A 21,116-nucleotide genomic window follows, 5' to 3' on the forward strand; every position below is an offset into this window, starting at 1 on the left:
AATCAATCCAATCCTCCTATTCAGCTCAGAAACCGTTATGAGGTATTAGCAAACCTCGAAGACGTGGACTGACTTAATAGCCCTAAGGCTTCCTCCTCAGTCCTTGGAAAGCCATCTTCTGGCACACTTTTAGCTTCTAGCGACCCAAGTAAGCAAGTATCACAAGCAAGCACAGTTACCTGTAACTGTAATTTCCCTGCCCCAGATATTCTACCATCTGTTGACAGTTTGGCTGGTACTAAGGCTATTATGGGGAACCTATTCTCCTGGAATATTGCTGGATTGTCTTCTAAATTGGATTCCGAGGATTGGACATCCTTTGTTAATCGTTTTGATTTGTGCATATTCCAGGAGACTTGGTTTTGTGAACCACTTTTTGTACAGGGATATTTGAATCATTCGGTGCCTGCATTAAAAGGACCTAGGGGAAGACCAATGGGGGGTTTAACTATATGGGTCCGTCAGAATTTAAAACTATCTATTAAAGTCATAGAAACTAATAATCGAGATATCCAACTAATTAAAGTGAACCTAGAAAAACTAGGTATGTTGGATATTTATAACATCTATGTTCGGAGTAATAGGGGGGAGAGGTCAGAGACTCTAGCAGCCTTGAGCAGTCTTCTCGATACCCACTCTTCAAACAACAATATCGTCATTGCGGGCGATTTTAATAGAACATTTGAGCCATTAGTCAATGAAGACGATCTTTTCGGGGAGGCAGAGGATTGTCAATGGGGAGTCCCTAAATTAGAGCTCAACGCGGGTGTGCGCTGGACTAATGATGTCATTGCCCTAAATTCCCTCTGCTATGAGAAGGGCTTAAGAGCTCTGAACGGAAGGACCAGTAGTGATAGGAATGGGGCCAGCACATTTGATAATGGGCGCCACAATAGTAGAATTGACTACGTTTTATGTAGCCTTAGTTTGTGGTCCTCGATATGCGACATGGAGGTTGTCGGGAGAATTGAGAGTGATCATAATCCTTTGTGCACAACACATAAATGGTGGTCCCATACCAACTGGCCCGCTGGCTCTTTGGAGTTGGTTCCTCCTACGATCGTTTTGACTAACGACTTGCGCAGATTAAAGTGGGAAAAGATAGCAACCAATCATCATGTTATTGCTGATATATCTGACCAGGTCGATCAAGCAATACTGGCAATTGAGCTTTCTAACTCACTTGATACTGGTTTAGATAAGGTAGAAGGAATACACAATACCCTCTTCTGCACAATCAAAGATTACTTTCTTAAACCGGTAAAAAATAATGGAGTTAGAGCCCCCAAGCCCGCCAAGTGGTACAATAAACAGTGTAGAGAAGCACATCTAAACCTGGGTAATGCCATCAAGGGCGGTCAACCCTCAATAATCCAATCAGCTAGAAGGGATTACAAAATTAGCATATCTAAGGCCAAGAAAGCATGGGATGAACAACATTGGTCTGAGTTAAGGGTAGCCAGTAACAAAAGGGACTCCCGGTTGTTCTGGCACATTGTTAGGTGGGGAAAATCTGGTTTTCCAGAGACCCCATACAATAACGTGCCTGAGGAAGAATGGGTAAAATTTTTCAGAGCGCAGTATGCTGAACCAAACAGTTCTAGCTTGGGTCTAGAAATTAGAGACGAACAACTCCAGGAAACTTTTTTCAGCATCCCTGAGATTATGACGGCCCTTGGCTCAGTGGCTTGTGGACGTGCTCCCGGCCTTGGTGGAGTGCCAGCGGATTTATTTATCAATGACAAAGAACGCTGGAGTAAGTATATTCAACTCCTTTTGAATGCTATAGCTCTGGGCGCATCGATACCCACATCCTAGCAGGGCGCAGTAATTATACCCATTTTCAAGAAAGGCGACCGGTCGCAGCCGGGTAACTATAGGCCAATAAGCCTTATAGATACTATCCAAAAAGTTGTGGGACGCGTGATCGTCAATAGGCTCCTGGAATGGGCGGAGGAGTTTAAAGCTCTTTCACCCTTTCAGGCAGGTTTCCGTCGCTGTACTAGCACGGTAGACCAGGTATTCCGATTTACATTGTTACAGTGGAAGACCGTAGTGTTGGGCGAGGGAAGTTTGTATGCGGCTTTTGTCGATCTAAGGGCCGCCTTTGATCTTGTCCCTCGTTCTATGCTATGGTCGGTCCTCAAGAAGCAGGGACTCCCAAACGAATTATTATCCCTCATAATGAGACTCCACGAATCTAACTATGCTAGAATCCAGTGGGGGGGGATGGGTTCGGTAACTGCGGACTTTCCTGTTGAAAGGGGAGTTCGCCAGGGATGTTCGATGGCTCCTGTGCTTTTCACACTGTATATTAACGATGTAGTTGGCCGTATGCTCTCAGCACAAGTTGACGCCCCTTTTTTAGCAGGGATTAAAATCCCTATTTTAATGTTTGCAGATGACACGCTCATCCTATCAAAAACTCCTAGCGGTCTACAGAACGCCCTGTTCATTTTCGATCAATTTTGTGGGGAGTATGGATTAGAGGTTAACACAGCCAAAACTAAACTTATGATTTTTAACCCCCACCGAAGTTTTAAATCTAAAATTACTTTGAACAACCGCCCGCTAGAGGTAGTGAAAACTTTTACATACCTAGGTATACACATATCTAAAGAGAAGAGCTGGCGGCATCATATTGATCTTGCAACACTTAGACATAGGCAGTTGTCTGGTGCTATCTGCACAGAGCACAGAAAATCCTTAACTAAACCTGTCAAACCCGCCCTGCAGATCTATGAAGCAAAGGCTATCGGCTCTGCGCTTTATGGCGCGGAGCTCTGGGGCTTCGAAAAGGTGGCTGCATTCAATCTTCGGAGAATACATTTCTCAGGGCTATAACTGGTGTTCCTAAAAGCACCCTATTGTTGCCCCTAAAATATGATTTGGGTAGAAGAGCAGTTACAGATTTAGTTAAGCTACGCCCGATTATTTATTGGCATAGGCTTTGGACTACTCCTGTTCTCCATCATTACGCCGAGGGTTTTTTAGATATTATAAGATCTGATGTATATCACAAAATTGGATGGCTGAAATCACTAAAGATATCCCTGATTGAGCTTGGTATGTCTCCACTTTGGGAAGACCCTACGAGAGCAATCTTCCCGTCTTAAAGTATTTTAAAGAGTGTCTACTGGGAGATGGTTGCCTCCCGTCATTGGAGAAGCTCTAGCGCTGGCTCAATGACTGGCGAATTTTTGGAGGCTAAAATGTATCCCTGTTTAGAACCTTATTGGGACATTATAACCAGGCCAGGTGAAAGGAAGCTTCTTTTCCAACTTCGTGCAGGTGCACTTCCCCTCAAATTTTTGACAGCTAAGTGGGAAGGTGGATCTTGTGACACCTGCCCTGTTTGTGGTATTACCAAAGAAACCATCGGTCACTTCTTATTTTCTTGTCAACCCTACGCGGTACCAAGGCGTATTTGGTTGTCCCCAATGTGCAAAAATTTTGGGACAGATAGTAGTACTGTGGCTCTCCGCATTATATGCACCAGCACTTTGGCATGGGTTTCAGTAGCTACCGCAAAGTATCTAGGTTGGGCGTGGTCAATTAGAAGGAGATTGCTAGTTACTTAACTACTCTCTTAATTATGACAGAGACTGCTAGTCCTCGACTATTCTCTGTTATGTTTTATCCTCACATTTTTTATCTGTATGCCATTTTTTTAAGACTATTTTAACTTATGTATTTTAACATTTTTTCTTTACCATTATGAATAGAACAGTATACACATATAGGACCAATAATTTGAGCCAAAAATCTTTTTTGAAGTGTGCTTTGCACAATGTTGCTAATGATTGAAATTTAATCCTGTTTTAAAAATTGTTGTTGTTGTTGTATGTACTTGTTTTATATTGAATTTTGTTTCTTGCTTTTATGAATGAAATTCGAATAAAGCATACTTTGACTTGACTTGATTGCCTCAATACTCTGGATATATTCTAGTCAGAGTTTGGGGATGTCAGGAGGTGGACCCCTTTGAGCATCTCCCAGATCCTGAGGAGGGACTAGTGTTCGTGTCAGACGCCTAGAGAAAACCTGGCGAAACCAGAAAACCACAGAAGCACGGAACAACCACAGGAGCTCCCTGAAGAAATACCACCAGAGCATAAGAGACACCAAACGGACCTTCATAAGAGACAAAATCCAAACCAAGATGACCAACGCTAAGAAACTGTTCAACATCATACAGCAGTTCACAAACCCCCCCAGCAAAGCCACACACATCACCTTCCCAGGAACTCTGTGACAAGCTCGGCACCTACTTCCACCTGAAGATCAAGGTCCTCTACGTCAACTTTAGCGAACAAACACCAGACACCACCACCCCCACGCCACCGATAAGCCATCCATCATGACCTGGAACCCTGACACCGTCGTAAATATCACCGCAACCATGAAGAAATCCCACTCAGGATCCCCTACAGACCCCTGTCCTCCGCACATATTAAGAAGGCCGCCGATGCCATCTCACCCGAACTAGGACGGACCATCAATGCCTCCTTCTTGTCCGGCATCTTCCCAGACGACTGGAAGCGGGTGGAGGTTAAACCCCTCCTCAAGAAACCGAAGGCAGACCCAACAGACCTGAAAAACTACCGGCCCATCTCTCTCCTCCCTTTCGCGGCAAAGTCACCGAGAGACTCATAAACGCCCAACTGACCGCCTTCATCGAAGAGAGCTCCATCCTTGACGCCTCCCAGTCTGGATTCCGCTGTAACCACAGCACCGAGACTGCCCTCCTCGCCGCCTGCCGCCACTGACGACATCCGCATGCTACTCAACATTGGACACACTGCTGCGCTCATCCATCTAGACCTCTCCGCAGCCTTCAACAATGTTTCACACTGCACGCTCGCAGCCAGACTTCACGATGCAGGGATACAAGGAACTGCCCTCGACTGGATCCAATCGTTTCTCTCTGGCCGAGTCCAGGATCAGACTCCCTCCCTTCCTCTCCGAACCCACCGATATCAACTGCAGAGTACCCCAAGGAACATCGCTCAGCCCCACGTTCTTCAACTTCTACATGGCCCCCCTCGCCGCCATCCTTAGACAGCATGGACTCAGCATTGTATCCTACGCCGATGACACCAAGCTCATCCTCTCACTCACAAAGAGTCCCGAATACACCATACTCTGTTTCCAGGAAGGAATGAAGAATGTAGCAGCCTGGATGAAGGACAGCTGTTTGAAACTCAAATCAGAAAAGACCGAAGTCCTCATCCTCGGACCCCGCACCTCCTCCTGGGACAACACCTGGTGGACCTCCGCCCTTGGAAATCCACCCACCCCTACAGACCACGCACGAAACCTTGGCATCATCCTTGACTCCTCCCTCTCCATGAACCGCCAAATCAATGCCCTTGCCTCCACCAGTTTCAACTACCTGTGCATCCTCTGCAAGACCCTCAAGTGGATCCCCCCCGACTGCAGAAGGACCGTCACTCATGCACTCATAACCAGCAGACTGGACTACGGCAACACACACTACGCCGGGATCAACAGAACCCATCTACACAAACTCCAAACCATCAAGAACGCAGCAGCCAGACTCATCCTCAGGACACCGTGTCACGAACACATCACCCATCACCTACGAGACCTCCACTGGCTCCCCGTTGAAAAGAGGGTCACTGTCAAACTCCTCATCCACGCCTACAAATCCCTCTATAACATCGGACCCAAATACCTCAACGAGAGAATATCCTTCCATGTACCCGAGAGGAACCTCCGTTCCGCCGATCTCGCCCTGGCAGAGGTCCCCCGCATCCGCAGAAACAGAACAGGCGGGAGAGCCTTCTCCTACATCACAGAAAAGACCTGGAACACGCTCCCTGTGAACATCAGACTCTCCCCAACCCTGCACACGTTCAGGAAGGACCTCAATCTGCAACACTTTTGACCTCTGTCAAAAGTGTTGCAGATTCAAGAGAGAATCTATTGCGCTCGAAATGATTACTTTAGCTAGATTCTGCTTTTCGAATGAAGAAAAAAAGTATTTTAGGCCTATATGAAAACTTGCTGAATCACTATCACATTACGGTTAATATAAAACACATTAATATGAATGATTCATTTTCCTAGTTAGTTCACTCAGTCAGTCAGTCAGTCAAAGCACTTTATTTCGATTAATTAAAATCATAAAAGCAATGGGCAATCACATAAAATTACAAACAGATACAATTCATTAAAAAATTGTGTATAAAAATTTTGTTAAAACGAGTGTAATAAAGACAATAATAAGAGGAGTAATAAAAAGTAGGAAGACATTCTATGTGCAAAGAGCAAGTTCATACAGAGCCACAGAATACAATTGAGAGAGACTCTAGGACCCCAATTGTGCAAATTAGCAATCAAGCTCCCCAGAGAGAGGCAGTTTTTTTGTTCTTGAGCCTCATAGCTGCCACCAAAAACCTGGCCACATAAAAAATGTTGCGAGTACTACTCAGCATCTGTAAATGTATTAGGGCTGGTCTGACTTGAATGAAACCTTTCTCTTTTAAAAGTGGGAGCAAAAAATGTTTTCTCATTTCAGAGTAAAAACTACAAAACATGATAAAATGCAGGGTATCTTGGGTTGAGAAATTATCGCACCTGCAGGGCGTACTACATTCAGGTTTGGCCCACACAGGGTAACTCCCCAGAGAGTAGTGGATTAGGTTAAATCTAAACCTAGTCAGTAAAAATCTATGGAAAGGTTTGGTTACAAGCTGTAAGTATGGCTCCAGGGAGGGCGAGGTGACTAGAACATAGTTCTGTCTCACAACTGGTTTTTTAAGCTCTAACTCCTCCCGGGTCAGCCTTTACTCTTCTAAAAAAGTAGCCCTGATCCAAAGGACGTCCTTCTTGACAATATTCTCCGGGGAGGTAAAAAGCTCTGGACGTCCTAGGTCAGCAAAAGCCTTTCTCACGTACTCAACCCAGGGGATCCTTTTAGCATTTTCCATGGCGATAATATCTGTGAGAATGGCATGGTTCAACGTGATTTCCTTGTTTAACCATGTTTTTGCCCAAAAAACCAGGGGGGCCACCCTCAACTTGTCTGTAACATATCCAATCCCCACCTCTGTATGAGTACTAAATGTGGGGGTGGATTGAGGGACAGACAGGAGGGATCTCAGAAACCTATTTTCAACTCTTTGGATTTGGTCTTGGGCCACATGGCCCCACAACGGGCACCATACAAGACAATGGACATACATTTTGCGTTGTATACTTTTATCAGTGCCTCCATGGGTCTCACCCCCAACCTTTTTCAGAAACCCAAAAGAGCACTGGTGGACCTTGCCATCGAAATGCTTTTTAACTTAATTTGTGGGCCCCAAGAACCCTTGTAATCGAAAAGGACGCCTAGGTATGGGAAGGTGCATACCCTTGATACCTCCGCCCCCTTACAATAACAAGTTTTTAGTTTACAGCTGCGGCTACTTCTGCCCACGACCATGGCATGAGATTTGTTAATGTCCACCTTCAAATCAAGCTGGTCCATAAAAGAGGCAAAAGAATCCAGCATCCTTTGCAGGCCCACCCCCGTACGAGCCAGTAAACCAGCATCATCCGCGTATAGGAGAACAGGGATTGATAAAGCTCTTACAGTTCACTCATTAATCTTCTCTTAAAGTTTACATTTCAATATTAGGTACCACTAAAAAATATATTTTGCCCGTTTTTATTTTCAACAGATTAATATACATGTTACTTTTGATATGCACGTTTGTACCACACAATACTAAATAAACTATGAATCTTCATATTCTCAAGCTTCTTTAAACTCAGCATTTTATCATTTTCCAGTGTTTCATTACGTAAGCATTAGCTTCATTTATCACTTTTAGAAGTCATCAGCAGCACATTTTCTAGGTTAGCTATGTTTGGATTCTTAATCACGTGATTACATTGCATAAGCAAGTAACTTTTTCTCTCTCTTTATTGACATCTTTCACATTTTCATGTTTCAAAACATCTTTGAATGCTTTTACGATGCAGTAGACAACCTCACGTTTTTCGTCTTCAACCATCTTACACCTTTTTATCAAATAATAATAAGAAAAGTACTTTACTGCACAATAGAAATGCATACTACACATATGACATGAACGAGATACAACTATTATGATGTCGGTCGAAGACATCATTATGGAATCGGGACTGACTGACCTCCGGTCAGGGATCCCTACCGCAGAATTACAATGTGACCGCACATGGTGCGGTCGCATACTCCCATTTCCCTATAGGAGCTTGTGCTGCATCCGTAAACCGACCGTAGCACAAGCTCCCATAGAGAAATGCTCATCCTTGCACTGCGTGGCAGGCACCTCACAGTGCCCCCTTGCCCCCCAGCTGGAGGCAGCAAAGAGGAAACTCACTTTCCGACAGGCTTTCCATGTCAGAAAGCCTGGCATGGAAAGCCGGTGGGAATCCGAGCACCGTAATCCAACGGGGAAACACTGAATTACAGGTCAGTCTCTGACTGGCCGATAGGCTCCTTGAGCCTGTCAGAATCCAGCCAGAATGACTAGCCGGTTTCAATTGCGACCACCTACATTGTTATTATGCGGTTGGAATTGAAACCGACGATGTCAGTCGAAAATCCTCCGACCTAAGGTCGGAGGCTTTCTGACCGACATCGTAATAGTCCCTTTAGAGTCCAAGGCACTTGAGGTTGTCTGTGCCGTTTTTAGCTATTGGCCCATGTCTTCCCCTTATAGTCCCGGTGGTTCTATCTTGGGGTCAGCGTCAAGCATGATTAGGCTCAGGTACAGATTTCCCCAGTACTCTCAACGTGCCCCATTTCTCTTACAGTTACATTTATCTCACAAAGGGCCTCATGTAGGAAGCCAAATACTGGTCGGTAACGGCCGATTTTCGGTAATTATACCGTTACCGACCGGTATTTTGGCTTTTGATATGTAGGGGGAGAATTTCATGATTCGATATTTACCGAATCGGTAAAATTACCGAATCGGTAATATTACCGAATCGGTAAATTTACCGATTCGGTAAATACTGAATCATGAAATGAGATGTAGGGGGAGTGTGTGGTGGGTGTGGGGATTCGTTATTTACCACCAACTAAAGGTTGGTGGTAAATGACGAATATGTGTAAAAAAGCATTTTTGTGCACGTTTAAGTGTGCAATGTGGCAGACATACATGCCCTTAGGGCATGTATGTGCGCCACATGTGCACACATGGCCGAATCAGGGGTGCAACAGGGTGTCAATGTGACACCCTGCCACCCTTGCATGTGCTCCCCCATTACCGAATCGGTATTTACCGATTCGGTAATGAGGCATACCTTCCCATCAATGGGAAGGTATGCCTCATTACCGAATCTGTAAATACCGATTCGGTAATTACCGAATTTTTCCGAATCGGTAATATTTACCGACTCATTACCTACATTGCATTTACCACTTCATAAATACCGAATCGGTATGATTCGGTATTTATGAAGTGGTAAATGCCAGCCCACCTACATAAGGCCCAAAGAGAGGTTTGTCAATCTGTGTTTGGATCTACACTTTCAGACAGCCAACATCCATTTCCTTCTCTTTCCCCCTCTCCCGCTTCTGAGAGAGTGCAAGTAAGCATTTCTTTTTAGGGACTCTTCAGGTGGTCATTTCTCCTCTGAGGCCACTGCTCCTAGTCCTGCGGTGACTGGGGCTGTCCCTCACAGGGAAGGACGGCTGTTCTGGGAGACTCAGGAGCACAAACAGGCTGGGTAATCAGGTGCTCTAGGCTCTCTGCTGCCCAGCTTGGGTCGATCTGGTCCTGTAGGGTGTGGCCACTGACAGGTTGTTCTCAGGATGATGCGATCATGCATTGGCTTTTCCGGGGCAGTTGGCAAGTCCCAGCACAGCCCCCACCCCAGGTAAATGTGGCTCAGTTCATGCTGCAGTTTTGTCTTTGGGCACAGTGGATCTGGTCACGCTATATCTTCCTTGGTGCAGCAGCTCAGGTCATGATGCAGCTTCTCTTCTGGTGCAATGGCTCAGGTCATGTTAATGCGGATCACTGCCCCAACTGGGCTCACGCAATATTTTGTCTCTCCGCATGTTTCCCTCCAGACACCACAAGGAGTGAGACTGCTAGTCACCGACACACATATTGCTATAATGCTAAGAATTTGGCTGAGACCTCCACTTCACTCTTGAGAAATACAATAAGCTTTTATTGCTGAGGTTAGGAATTAACTAAGTGGAAAAGATGCAGAGTATCTTAACTGTAATTCTATGTCAGTGGTAAAGTCTGATCATTGAAGGAACATTGAATTTATAAACAACCACATGGGGGAGTCCAACTGTGGCAAATAATGTTTCTTGTGTTGGGCATGCCCTCCTTTTTTCATTGAATTGTTATTAGATGTAGGTTGTGCACATTACCCCTTCATGGTTAAACCAAGCTTTGACATAGGAAGAAAATGATGACCCAGGTTAGCAATGACAGGAAGAGAATTAAGTAATTTTTCTGATCTTTGGCTCTACTTACCAAACTACAGATAATCTATGTTATGAAAGACAAATTCTGGTCTTCTCCTTTGTAAGGGTACTAATGATTTTGCTTTTCAGTTTCAGTAGGCAAAGCACATATGGGCAGGCTGGTAGTTTAGAGAAAGGTGCACTAAATAATTATATTTTTTTCTGATGGTATGTCAATTTATCTTCCCTATTATGTATTCAGCATTTCTGTTGTATCTTATTTTGCTTTTTTATCTTACTCATTTAGGGCCTCATGTAGGTAGCTAAATACCGGTCGGTAACGGCCGAAATTCGGTAAATATCCCGTTACCGACTGGTATTTAGGCATTTGCGATGTAGGAGGCATGATTTCAGGATTCGGTAATTTACCGAATCAGTAATGGATCGGTAAAATACCGATTCGGTAAAATACAGATTCGGTAAATTACCGAATCCTGAAATCATATGTAGGGAGCACTCAAAAGAGTGAATATTAGTATTAAGAATTCGGTATTTACCACCAAATACAGGTTGGTGATAAATAACGAATACCTTGCAAACAGCTATAGTTTGCTGATTTAAAAGTGCCATGTGGCAGACATACATGCCCTTAGGGCATGTATGTGCGCCACATGTGCACACATGCACGAATCAGGGGTGCAGCAGGGTCAATGTGACACCCTGCCACCCATGATAATGCCTCCCCTATTACCGATTCGGTATTTACCGAATCGGTAATAGTAACTGGCTTCCCAGTCATTCCTATGGGCCTCCAGGCCCATAGGAATAAATGGGAAGGGATGCATTATTACCGATTCGGTAAATACCGATTCATAAATACCGATATTTACCGAATCGGTAATAATTACCGATTATTTACCTACATACTATTTACAGATTCATAAATACTGAATCGGTAAAATTCGGTATTTATGAATCGGTAAATTGTATGTTACCTACATGAGGCCCTTAGTATCTAATAGTGATTTTTTTACTGTCAGTATTTTTAATCAATTACAGTTATAATCAGAATAAGAACATGGTGACTATTGCTAAACTCTATAGTCCTTCATCCTCTCCAAGTAAACTTCTTCAACTTTAAATCTGCATACTTTGCCAACTTTTCATCTATGAAAACATTTCTTTTTCACAAATATCTCCATACCTAATGCTGTGTGTGGCTCATTTCCTGATGATCCTTCGTTGTTTGCTGTCAATACAATGCCATTGGTTTCCTCTTTTCGTGTTTTACTTGTAAGGTTGTCTATTACCATTAGTCTGCACTTCTAAATAAGATAAATAAATACAAATGTATAAGAATGTGTGGTATCAGAGAGTGCACAACTTGCTATTGCATCCTTTGCCCTCAACTTTGTCTTGTTTGGACCTTTTCTCCATACACTACAACTTACATACACTTCAGAACTTTCAGGAAGCATAGGCACTGGAAACAGTGGTGAAGCAGCACCCCCAAAATGAACATTGTTGTTTAGAAGGATAAAGAGCAATTAAAATGCCTTTACATTTTGTTTTTATCTTGTTACATTTGCTGTGCATACAAAGACAGAGTTCAAAGGTCAGGCTATGTTTTATGACAAATTGCTGTTTATTTCTTAACATGGAAATTGGTGTTTACCTCTCTTTCTCTGACTCCACATTTAGATGATTTTGTAAAGTGAACTATCTGACAATCTTGCTGTGGTACAGGCATTGTGAAAGGAAAGGCTGCATGATGGTCGTTTTTTTCTATCACACAACAAACATCAAATATCTGTACAGGAACAGTACAAATATTTCAAAAAATACTAGCAGTTAGGTAAGAACATAAGAAGCACTTTTATTGTAATTCTAAAGTCTGATGAAAGCAAAGGGGGTCATTACGACCTCTGGCCGCCATCGAGGTGGTGAGTGGGACTGGCCACCTGTATGGCGGCAGTCCCGGACGTGAATTTACGATGCAACCACCACCGTGGCGGTTGCATCTTGTATGTTTACCATTGCGGTGGGTGCTGCTGGCTGCAGCACCCGCCGCAATAGTAAAAATGCATGTAGTGCCTTTCCCTGCACTATATGGGAGTCACCAAGCTGTGCCTGCCACGCAGTGCAGGGAAATGCAGGGGGGTACCATGGGTACCCCCCAGTGCACAGCCACCTCCCCCAACACAAGGGGGGCCCGCAACAGGCCCCCAGAACCAATACCCGCCAGCCTTTCAATGGCAGTTTACCCGCCACGGAAAGGCTGGCTGCGGTCAGCATCCTATAATGGCGGACGGTGCCTGCTAGGCATGCCACCATTTTACTGATGCTGACTGCTTCGCCAGGCAATCTTAACGATTGCCTGTGGCGGATCTGTGCAGGGGGGTCTTTCTGCCTGCCACGGTCGTGAACAGATTCCTCCCGCCATCGTAATTTGGCAGAGGGGAAATTGCTTTCCAAAGGCGGAAGGCCTGTCACCGCACTGCTGGCGGTGGTGGGCTTTCCGCCATCGTAATGACCTCCAAAAATGTTAAAAGGATCAAAGCAAATCAAGGCACTTTAATTGAGGAAGTGGGAATGGTGAATATTTACTGAAACCCAATTTCCACACATTGCTGCTTGTGCGCTGTTTAGTTTCATCAGTAAAACTGTATGTCAGTGCCAATTTTGTGGCCACTTCAATGGAAAATAAAATATGCTGTCTATAAGTGACACTGTGCTACCACACCATGCTTTAGTAGTATATTTACAATAATCTACTTCAAAATGCAGCAGTGGCTACATACCACACATTTACAACTCCTGCTAAATGGATGTGGCTCATTTGCTGTGCTTGTTCTTTGTGAAAAGTTTAGATAGTTCACATTCTCTATGACTTCAGTGATGTAATATTGATGGAAGCACCTCCACTCTGTAAATTGTTCCAGCACCACTGACAGGAAAGGAGCTGCTCTCAAACTTCCTGCACTGATTTCAAATTCAGCACCATCCTGACCACCGGCTTAACTTAGATTTGCTCATCTAATCTGCAGAAGCACTCCACCTGCCCCACCCACTAATGGGGCAATAAGTAAAATCTTCTTGCATTCCAGAGGCATTTTTTACAAACTATTATTATTTTTTTATGTATAATTTTTCTGCTCAAGCAACGAGGTGATGAGTGGGACCGGCCGCCTGTATGGCGGCGGTCCCGCACGTGAAATTACGATGCAACCACCACCGTGGCGTTTGCATCTTGCATGTTTACCATTGCGGTGGGTGCTACTGGTTGCAGCACCCTCCTCAATAGTAAAAATGCATGTAGTGCCTTTCCCTGCACTACGTGGCAGGCACCACGCGGTGGCTGCCACTCAGTGCAGGGAAATGCAGGGGGGTACCATGGGTACCCCCAGTGCACAGCCACCTTCCCCCAACACAAGGGGGGCCTGCAACGGGACCCCAGAACCAATACCCACCGGCCTTTCAATAGCAGTTTACCCGCCACGGAAAGGCTGGCTGCGGCCAGCATCCTAATCTGGCGGACTGTGCCTGCTAGGCTCGCCACCATTTTACTGATGCTGACTGCTTCGCCAGGCAATCGTAACGATTGCCTGTGGCTGATCCATGGCGGGGGATCTTTGCGCCCACCACGATCGTGATCAGATTCCTCCCGCCATCGCAATGTGGCAGAGGGGAAATTGCTTTCTGAAGGTGGAAGGCCTGTCACCGCACTGCTGGCGGTGGTGGGCTTTCCGCCTTCGTAATGACCCCCAAAGATTTTAATAGGATCAAAACAAATCAAGGCACTTTAATTGATGAAGTGGGAATGGTGAATATTTACTGAAACCCAATTTCAATAAACAGGCCACAGGCAAGATGGCGGCTGCGTGATAGCCCAGGCGGTGACAGAATTCCTCCTCGCTGTCATGGGATTGAACGGAAAGCATATCTGCGCTTTCGGGGTACTCTGAAGGTCCTTTTTCCTAAACGGAGGGTCGTGACAAAATTGAAGCGAAGTATGCCCCCTAAAGCAAAGCCATCAGTGAAGGAAGGCGCAGCGGCTGCGGCTGGAACAAAGGGGGTCTCAGCAACCTGGAAGACTGCCGCAGAGAAAAGTGGAGACACTGCTCACATGCTTGATTTGGCGGGGTAGGAGATAGACGGCAGGACGCCCAGCAGAGAGCAGCGTACTGTCGACCCGGCAACCAGAATCAAACAACACACAGTTCCCGGGATGTTCTCCGGCCGGGGGCTCAATGAGACACAGATGAAATCAACAACCTAAGGTAAAACCCTCAACAAGACATTAAAAGGCTGTAAAAAGATAGAGAATAGTGTTGGGGTCACTGCTGACAAATCTGCAATGGCAGTAAACCCAGCCCCTCTCTTACTGGCCCATAGTACAACACTGACAGAAACGCCAGGAACAAACTTGGCTAATTCAAGCACCATTATCACTGACTTTAAACACTACTAATGATACCAAGTTAAGTAAAGGGGACAACAATGGCTCCCAAGCAAGCTCAATGGTGTCAGATGCTCAAAGCAGGGCAAGCTCTTTTGATCCCAATATTAATGTCAGTGCCCATAATGGCAAAAAGACTATACGGACTCCAGATGGCGATACATTCTACTCTCTGACAGATGAGTCGGAACTCACTAATAACAGCGGAAGTGAGGGCACGTACCCTGAGGTCACAGGGGAGGATAGTGGCAGCCCCCCCCCCGAGGCCAGAAACCCAAAGGCGTGTACCTAATCGCACAAAAAGGAGACGCACTAGAGGTGCGGGGAAAGATAAAGGCTTAGACTCTGATAATAGCCAGATAAGTCAGATAAAATTGGACTACTCTACCACTCATTTCGGAATTGAAACTGAGGAGGAAGGCACTCCTGAATTTCTGACGGAATCTAAAGATAATACAGAATCTCCTCCTTCCATGGGGTAAATTTATTCTACACTCAAGCAGATCCAGATGGAAGCTCGACACGAGCACAAGAGGGCCCACATGGCGATGAAGGAAGTTCAAGGGGCCATTGACAAAGTAAATAAAGTGTGTTCAGAGATCTCAGAACTCACTACTGTCTTAGAGGAGCGTACTGTAGGGCTAGAGGCTGGAGCCGAGAACACAGGTCAACAAATTGCGGCAAACGAGGCCAGAATGACTGATGTACTCTGGAAACTGGAGGATTTAGAAAACAGACAGCAGAGAAATAACATGCGACTTCTAGGAATCGAAAAAAAAGTGGAAGGAGAAGATATTTGTGGATTTGTTATAAGACTATTCAAGGGGGCCTTCCCGGACCTTTCTCAGTGGAACTGGAAAGCGGAGGTGCAGAGGGTGCACAGATTCCCCCTGATGAGGAAAAAGAGAGCAGGCCAAAACGAGAAACCCCGAGCTGTTCTGATATTCTTTGGGAATTTCCTCCTGCGGCAGGAAATATTTGAGAAGGCGAGACCTGATGCAAGACGAGCAGCTGAGGGGCACTCCTTCTTTGTTCGACCAGATTTTTGCCTCACGACGGTGGAGAGAAGATGGAGGCACTGGCTGCTAATCACTCTCTTCCAGAAGATGGGCTGTGAGGTTTTTTTGATGAATCCTGCCTGACTTAAGGTCATACATAAAGGAACAACGAGAGTATTTACCTCAGAAATAAAAGCCCAGGAGTACATGCAGGAACAAACACCTGGTTAAGGGAACAATCTAAGGACTCAATTCTTTCATTATGCTTTTCTGTATCTAGGAGGTTTGGGGACTTATGTTTCAATAGTATCAATAGGTTCAATAAGATTATTTCCCTTTTTTTACTTGTGTTTTATTTTTCTTCTCTTTTTTTTTCCTGGTGAAAAATTAGGCGGGGAGCGACATGGGACACAGCGTAATGCAGGAGACATCACAAGGGTCTATGTACCTTTTTTGTATTTTTTGAGTGGGGTTGGGAGGGTGGGGAGGGAGGGAGAGCTTGTGGTGGTTAGGCTGGTCCAATGGGTAGAATTATATGTAATGACATGGATTGTATTCAGATTTTTTTCAGATATTTTTGTAAACTCCGGATTAAGACAAATGGGAAATCGACTATGACAAATAGCCAGGGGCAAGATTAGAATTGCATCTATCAATATTTGTGGTCTAAATAGTCCTCATAAAAAGCGCAGGGTTAATATGTCTACAAGAGACACATATCTAAGCTGGGGGACAGAAAGTGGCAGAATTAGCAGGGTATCAGCTAGTTTCCTTCACAACCCAAGGCACACGCACAAAAGGGGTTGCTATTATGGCCCATAGAAAAACTTCAGCCTTATACGCTCTAAAGCTGATCATCTGGGTAGATAGGTCATTACGTTATGCAATGTGGATAATTACTCTTTCACACTCTGCTCGGTCTATGACTCAGTGCTGGATGACCCTGCCGTTGTCAATTGGTTGAATACCAAACTTGTCGGGTGGCCACTGCCTTTAATTATTTGTGGGGATTTTAATTTAAATTTGAGTGCTAAGGCTATTAAACTTGGGCCTAGTTTATATAATGGCCGCAAACCTAAAGTCTTTAAATCTTTGGTGAATTTATTTACGACACACAGACTTACTGATGTTTGGGCCTCGCAAGAACCGCAAGACCCTGGCTTGACCTTTTTTCAGCCCCACATCAGTCACACACCAAGCTTGATTATTTTTTTGTCTCTCAGAGACTCTCGAGAAAATGTCGGATTTCAAAATTCCCACGGGTCATGTCGGATCACAATCCGTTAGTTCTGGAGATTCCACTTCAAGTCTCAAAGAGGGAGGTACCACGCTGGACTTTTGATAGAGCATTCCTGTATGATGAAGATTATATCACACATATGAGAGCATGGATTCCCAGATTTATATCAGAGAACAGGGATAGCACACGGGTGGATATAGTATGGGATGCTTTGAAAGCTTGGATAAGAGAGGAAACCTCTAGGTATGGCTGGTGGTCCCAGAAGCAGGGTAAATTGCGCATGCAGGAACTCTATAGCAAGCTGGTTGAGGCAGAGACACAATTAGCTGATGTTAAATATGAGCAGGGGGATGTGGGGCAAGCACAAACATGGGTGGCTTTAGCTAAGTCTAACATTTTAGAAATCTCAACTAGCAAAGCGGCAGGGAAATATGCAGCCTGGTGATCCAAAATGTATGAATGAAGTGAGAGCGTGGGACATGTGCTTGCGTTGCGAACTAGACAACGGCTGACCCAGGAGGTAATCTGGCAATTGATGATCCTCAAATGGGGTTAGTCTCAGAGGCCTCTGATATCCGGGCTGCCTTTCAGCGATTTTATCAACAGCTTTATACTGAAGAAAGCACTGGAAGTGAGAAGGAAATACAGGATTATCTAGCAGGGCTCCCAGGGGAAAGGCTAACTAGGGAAGAAAGAGAGGCACTAGAGGTACCCATTACGGCTGAAGAAGTTGCTGGTGTTATCAGATCTTTGGCTAATGGGAAAGCGGCTAGCACTGACTCTCTTCCGGGGAATTCTATAAAAAACGCTGGCTCCCTGCCTACTGGAACTAATGGTCGATGTCTTTCTAGAGGCCCAATCTGGTCGGGAGGCACCCCACTCTTGGGGATCGGCCAATTTTGTGGTCTTCCCAAAAAAGGGAAATCGGTTAAGGAGCTGGGGTCTTACCGATCTATAACATTAATTAACAGCGATGCAAAGGTATATGCCAAGATCTTGGCTAACCGCCTAGCGGCTGTGATTACAAAACTGGTTACACCAACCCAACATGGGTTTGTTCCCGGCCGGAGCAGTATTGATCATGTTCAAAGGGTAATTGCTCTCTTTGATGAGGCAGGGATTACAGGAGATCCTATCGGGCTAATCATGCTTGATTCGGAGAAAGCCTTTGATAGGGTCTCCTGGCCGTTCCTGTGGGCAACACTTGAGAGTAGAGGGTTAGGCGCAGGCTTTATTAAGGCTATTTCTATAATGTACAGCAACCCCGTGGCCAGAGTCGCTATTATGGTGTAATTGTCAGGTCCTGTGTCAATTAGTAGGGGGACCCGTCAGGGGTGCCCATGCTCTCCCCTATTATTTGCTTTGTACATTGATCCTCTAGGTAGGAAAATTGGTGACAATAATCAGATCTTAGCAATACATAGTAATGGGGGGATTACTAAGATCCTGGCATATGCCGACGATCTAGCTATTGTGACCCCTAGCCCTCTCGCAGCATTAGCCGTAATCAATAAAGAGACGCAGATTTTTGGACATACTTCGGGCTATCGACTCAACTCCAACAAAACACTTGTTGTCATTGGCAAAGGACTTCAGATTAATGAACATAGGGTTGTATGGAAGGCAAAAATTGTGGAAACTAATTTAGATCCATTACTTCCAAAATTTAAAGCAGACCTTAATTGCATAGACAATCTCAAACTGACATTGGTTGGGAGATGCAATGTCATTAAAATGGTGTTTTTGCCAAAAATCTTATATTTTTTTAGGGCAATTCCGTTGACTATTAACAATACTTGGTTTAAAACTATGAACCAATTGTTTACTAAATTTCTCTGGGCCAATTCTCACCCTCGGAGGGCGCTAAAATATTTAACGCTACCTAGAGACAGTTCCCAATATTCAGTTATACCATTGGGCTGCTATATTATTTAAAATAGGTAGTCTAATTAGGGCTGAACCTGGTCAGGTGCAGGTGGTGGGCCCGCTCAATTTATGAGTTATCTCTGGGGTCACAGGCTAGGGACTGTCTTTTGCAATATACAGATTTTAACTATTACAAAAGGGTGAAGTTTAAGACGCTGATGTGTGCTTTTAAAATCTGGACTTCAGTTCGAAAGAGGTTTGGCCTGGGTCTCATTAATACTTATACCCCATTGTACGGCAATGAGTCACTCCCTAGTATTGTCAATGATGGGCATATGAAAAGTTGGTATAATAAAGGTGTTAGGATGGTTGATAAAGTCGTGGATGAGATAGGAGTGATCTCCTTCGACAAGATTAAGAAAACCTTTGGGGTCAATAACAGACAATTTTTTAAATATCTCCAGATACAAGACTTTTTAGTGAGGCAAAAGGGAAGTAGTAATGGCTTTGCACAGGTGATGTTGGTTGAGACTCTGCTTAAACGGTCAGATACACTTGTAGGGATTTATAAAAATTTGAATGAGACGATGACGGATGATCTATCCAAACACTGTGACAGTTGGTATGAGCGGTTATTGGTTGGAGTGGGGAAAACAGAAGATTCACTTTATATGGCCCAAACTTCATGTATTGCAGCCAACCTCCAGTTGCAATGTTTTAAGACCTGGTTTGATTTTTTTATAACACCGGAGAAGATCTCTAAATGGGGAGGAGTCACGGGATCAGCATGTCCACTGTGTGGATATCCAGCAGCAGACATTGTACATATGTTCGCTTCCTGCCCCGACTTGGGCATAATTAAAAGGGATGTTGGTACTATTTTGGAGTCTCACTTGGGACGGCGAATAGATTTAACACCACAGCTGATTGTTCTTGGAGTGAGTAGCCCTCAGCTACCGGTTCGGGTCCAGACCTTTCTCTTTATTGCTATGGTAGAATTCAGACTCTGTTTAGCCACTCATTGGCTAGATTCTGTTCCACCTACGGGTCAACAAGGGTTAGGGAGATTTCTGGCAGTATATAGGCTAGAAATTGCAGTATATGCTAGAAAGGGGCAGAGAACAAGGGCAAAGGGGATTGAAATTTGGGCCCCTCTGACCAGATGGTCGGAAGATAGCCTAGATTGAGGTAATGGGTGATAAATATATGAGTCTGTGTGGTATCTTATTTTGCTTCACTGTTAAGGGTAATTCTTGCAATGATCTTGTTTGTCGTTACTTTTTGGACACTGTTTCTTTGTTCTTTTTTCTTCTTTTTATGCTAGTGAAAGAACTGATTTTTTTCTTTTTTTCTTTCCTTTATATCCTTCTGATTTTCTTTCTTGTGAAAGGCAAAGACCAGCCTGGGTGGGGGGGTCGTAGGTTCTCTGGGGTGGGGGAGGGGGGTAATTTCTAAGATGGCGGCTTTATTCATTCGTATTATTATGCTGCTGTATTTTGGTAAAAAATTTCAATAAAGAACTTTAAAAAAAAATGCAGCAGTGGCTACATACCACACTTTTACAGCTCCTGCTAAATACATGTGGCTCATTTGCTGGGCTTGTTCTTTGTGAAAAGTTTAGATAGTTCACAATCTCTATGGCTTCTGTGATGTAACATTGATGGAAGCACCTCCACTCTGTAAATTGTCCCAGCACCACTGACAGGAAAGGAGCTGCTCTCAAACTTCCTGCACTGATTCCAAATTCAGCACCACCCTGACCACCGGCTTAACTTAGATTTGCTCCTCTAATCTGCAGAAGCACTCCACCTGCCCCACCCACTAATGGGGCAATAAGTAAAATCCTCTTGCATTCCAGAGGCATTTTTAAAAAAAGTATTATTTTTTTTATTTATAATTTTTCCGCTCAAGCAATGACAAAGTTCAAAGGAATCTTTTAAAGGAAACCATTGTGAAAACTCCTACAGTTTGAAAGCCTCTTCAAAGCTTTATTATGAAGCTTTCAAAAGCACATTACATTTCTTTGGAGTTTGTTTGGCCTTATGAACTGTAATGAGCCAGACATCCACGTGTCACCTGACCCAAAAAGATTGCCATTACACCCCAATCAGTCATCTTTCAAGT

The sequence above is a fragment of the Triturus cristatus genome, chromosome 10 (genome assembly GCF_964204655.1).
Source record: "Triturus cristatus chromosome 10, aTriCri1.1, whole genome shotgun sequence".
Lineage (NCBI taxonomy): Eukaryota > Metazoa > Chordata > Amphibia > Caudata > Salamandridae > Triturus > Triturus cristatus.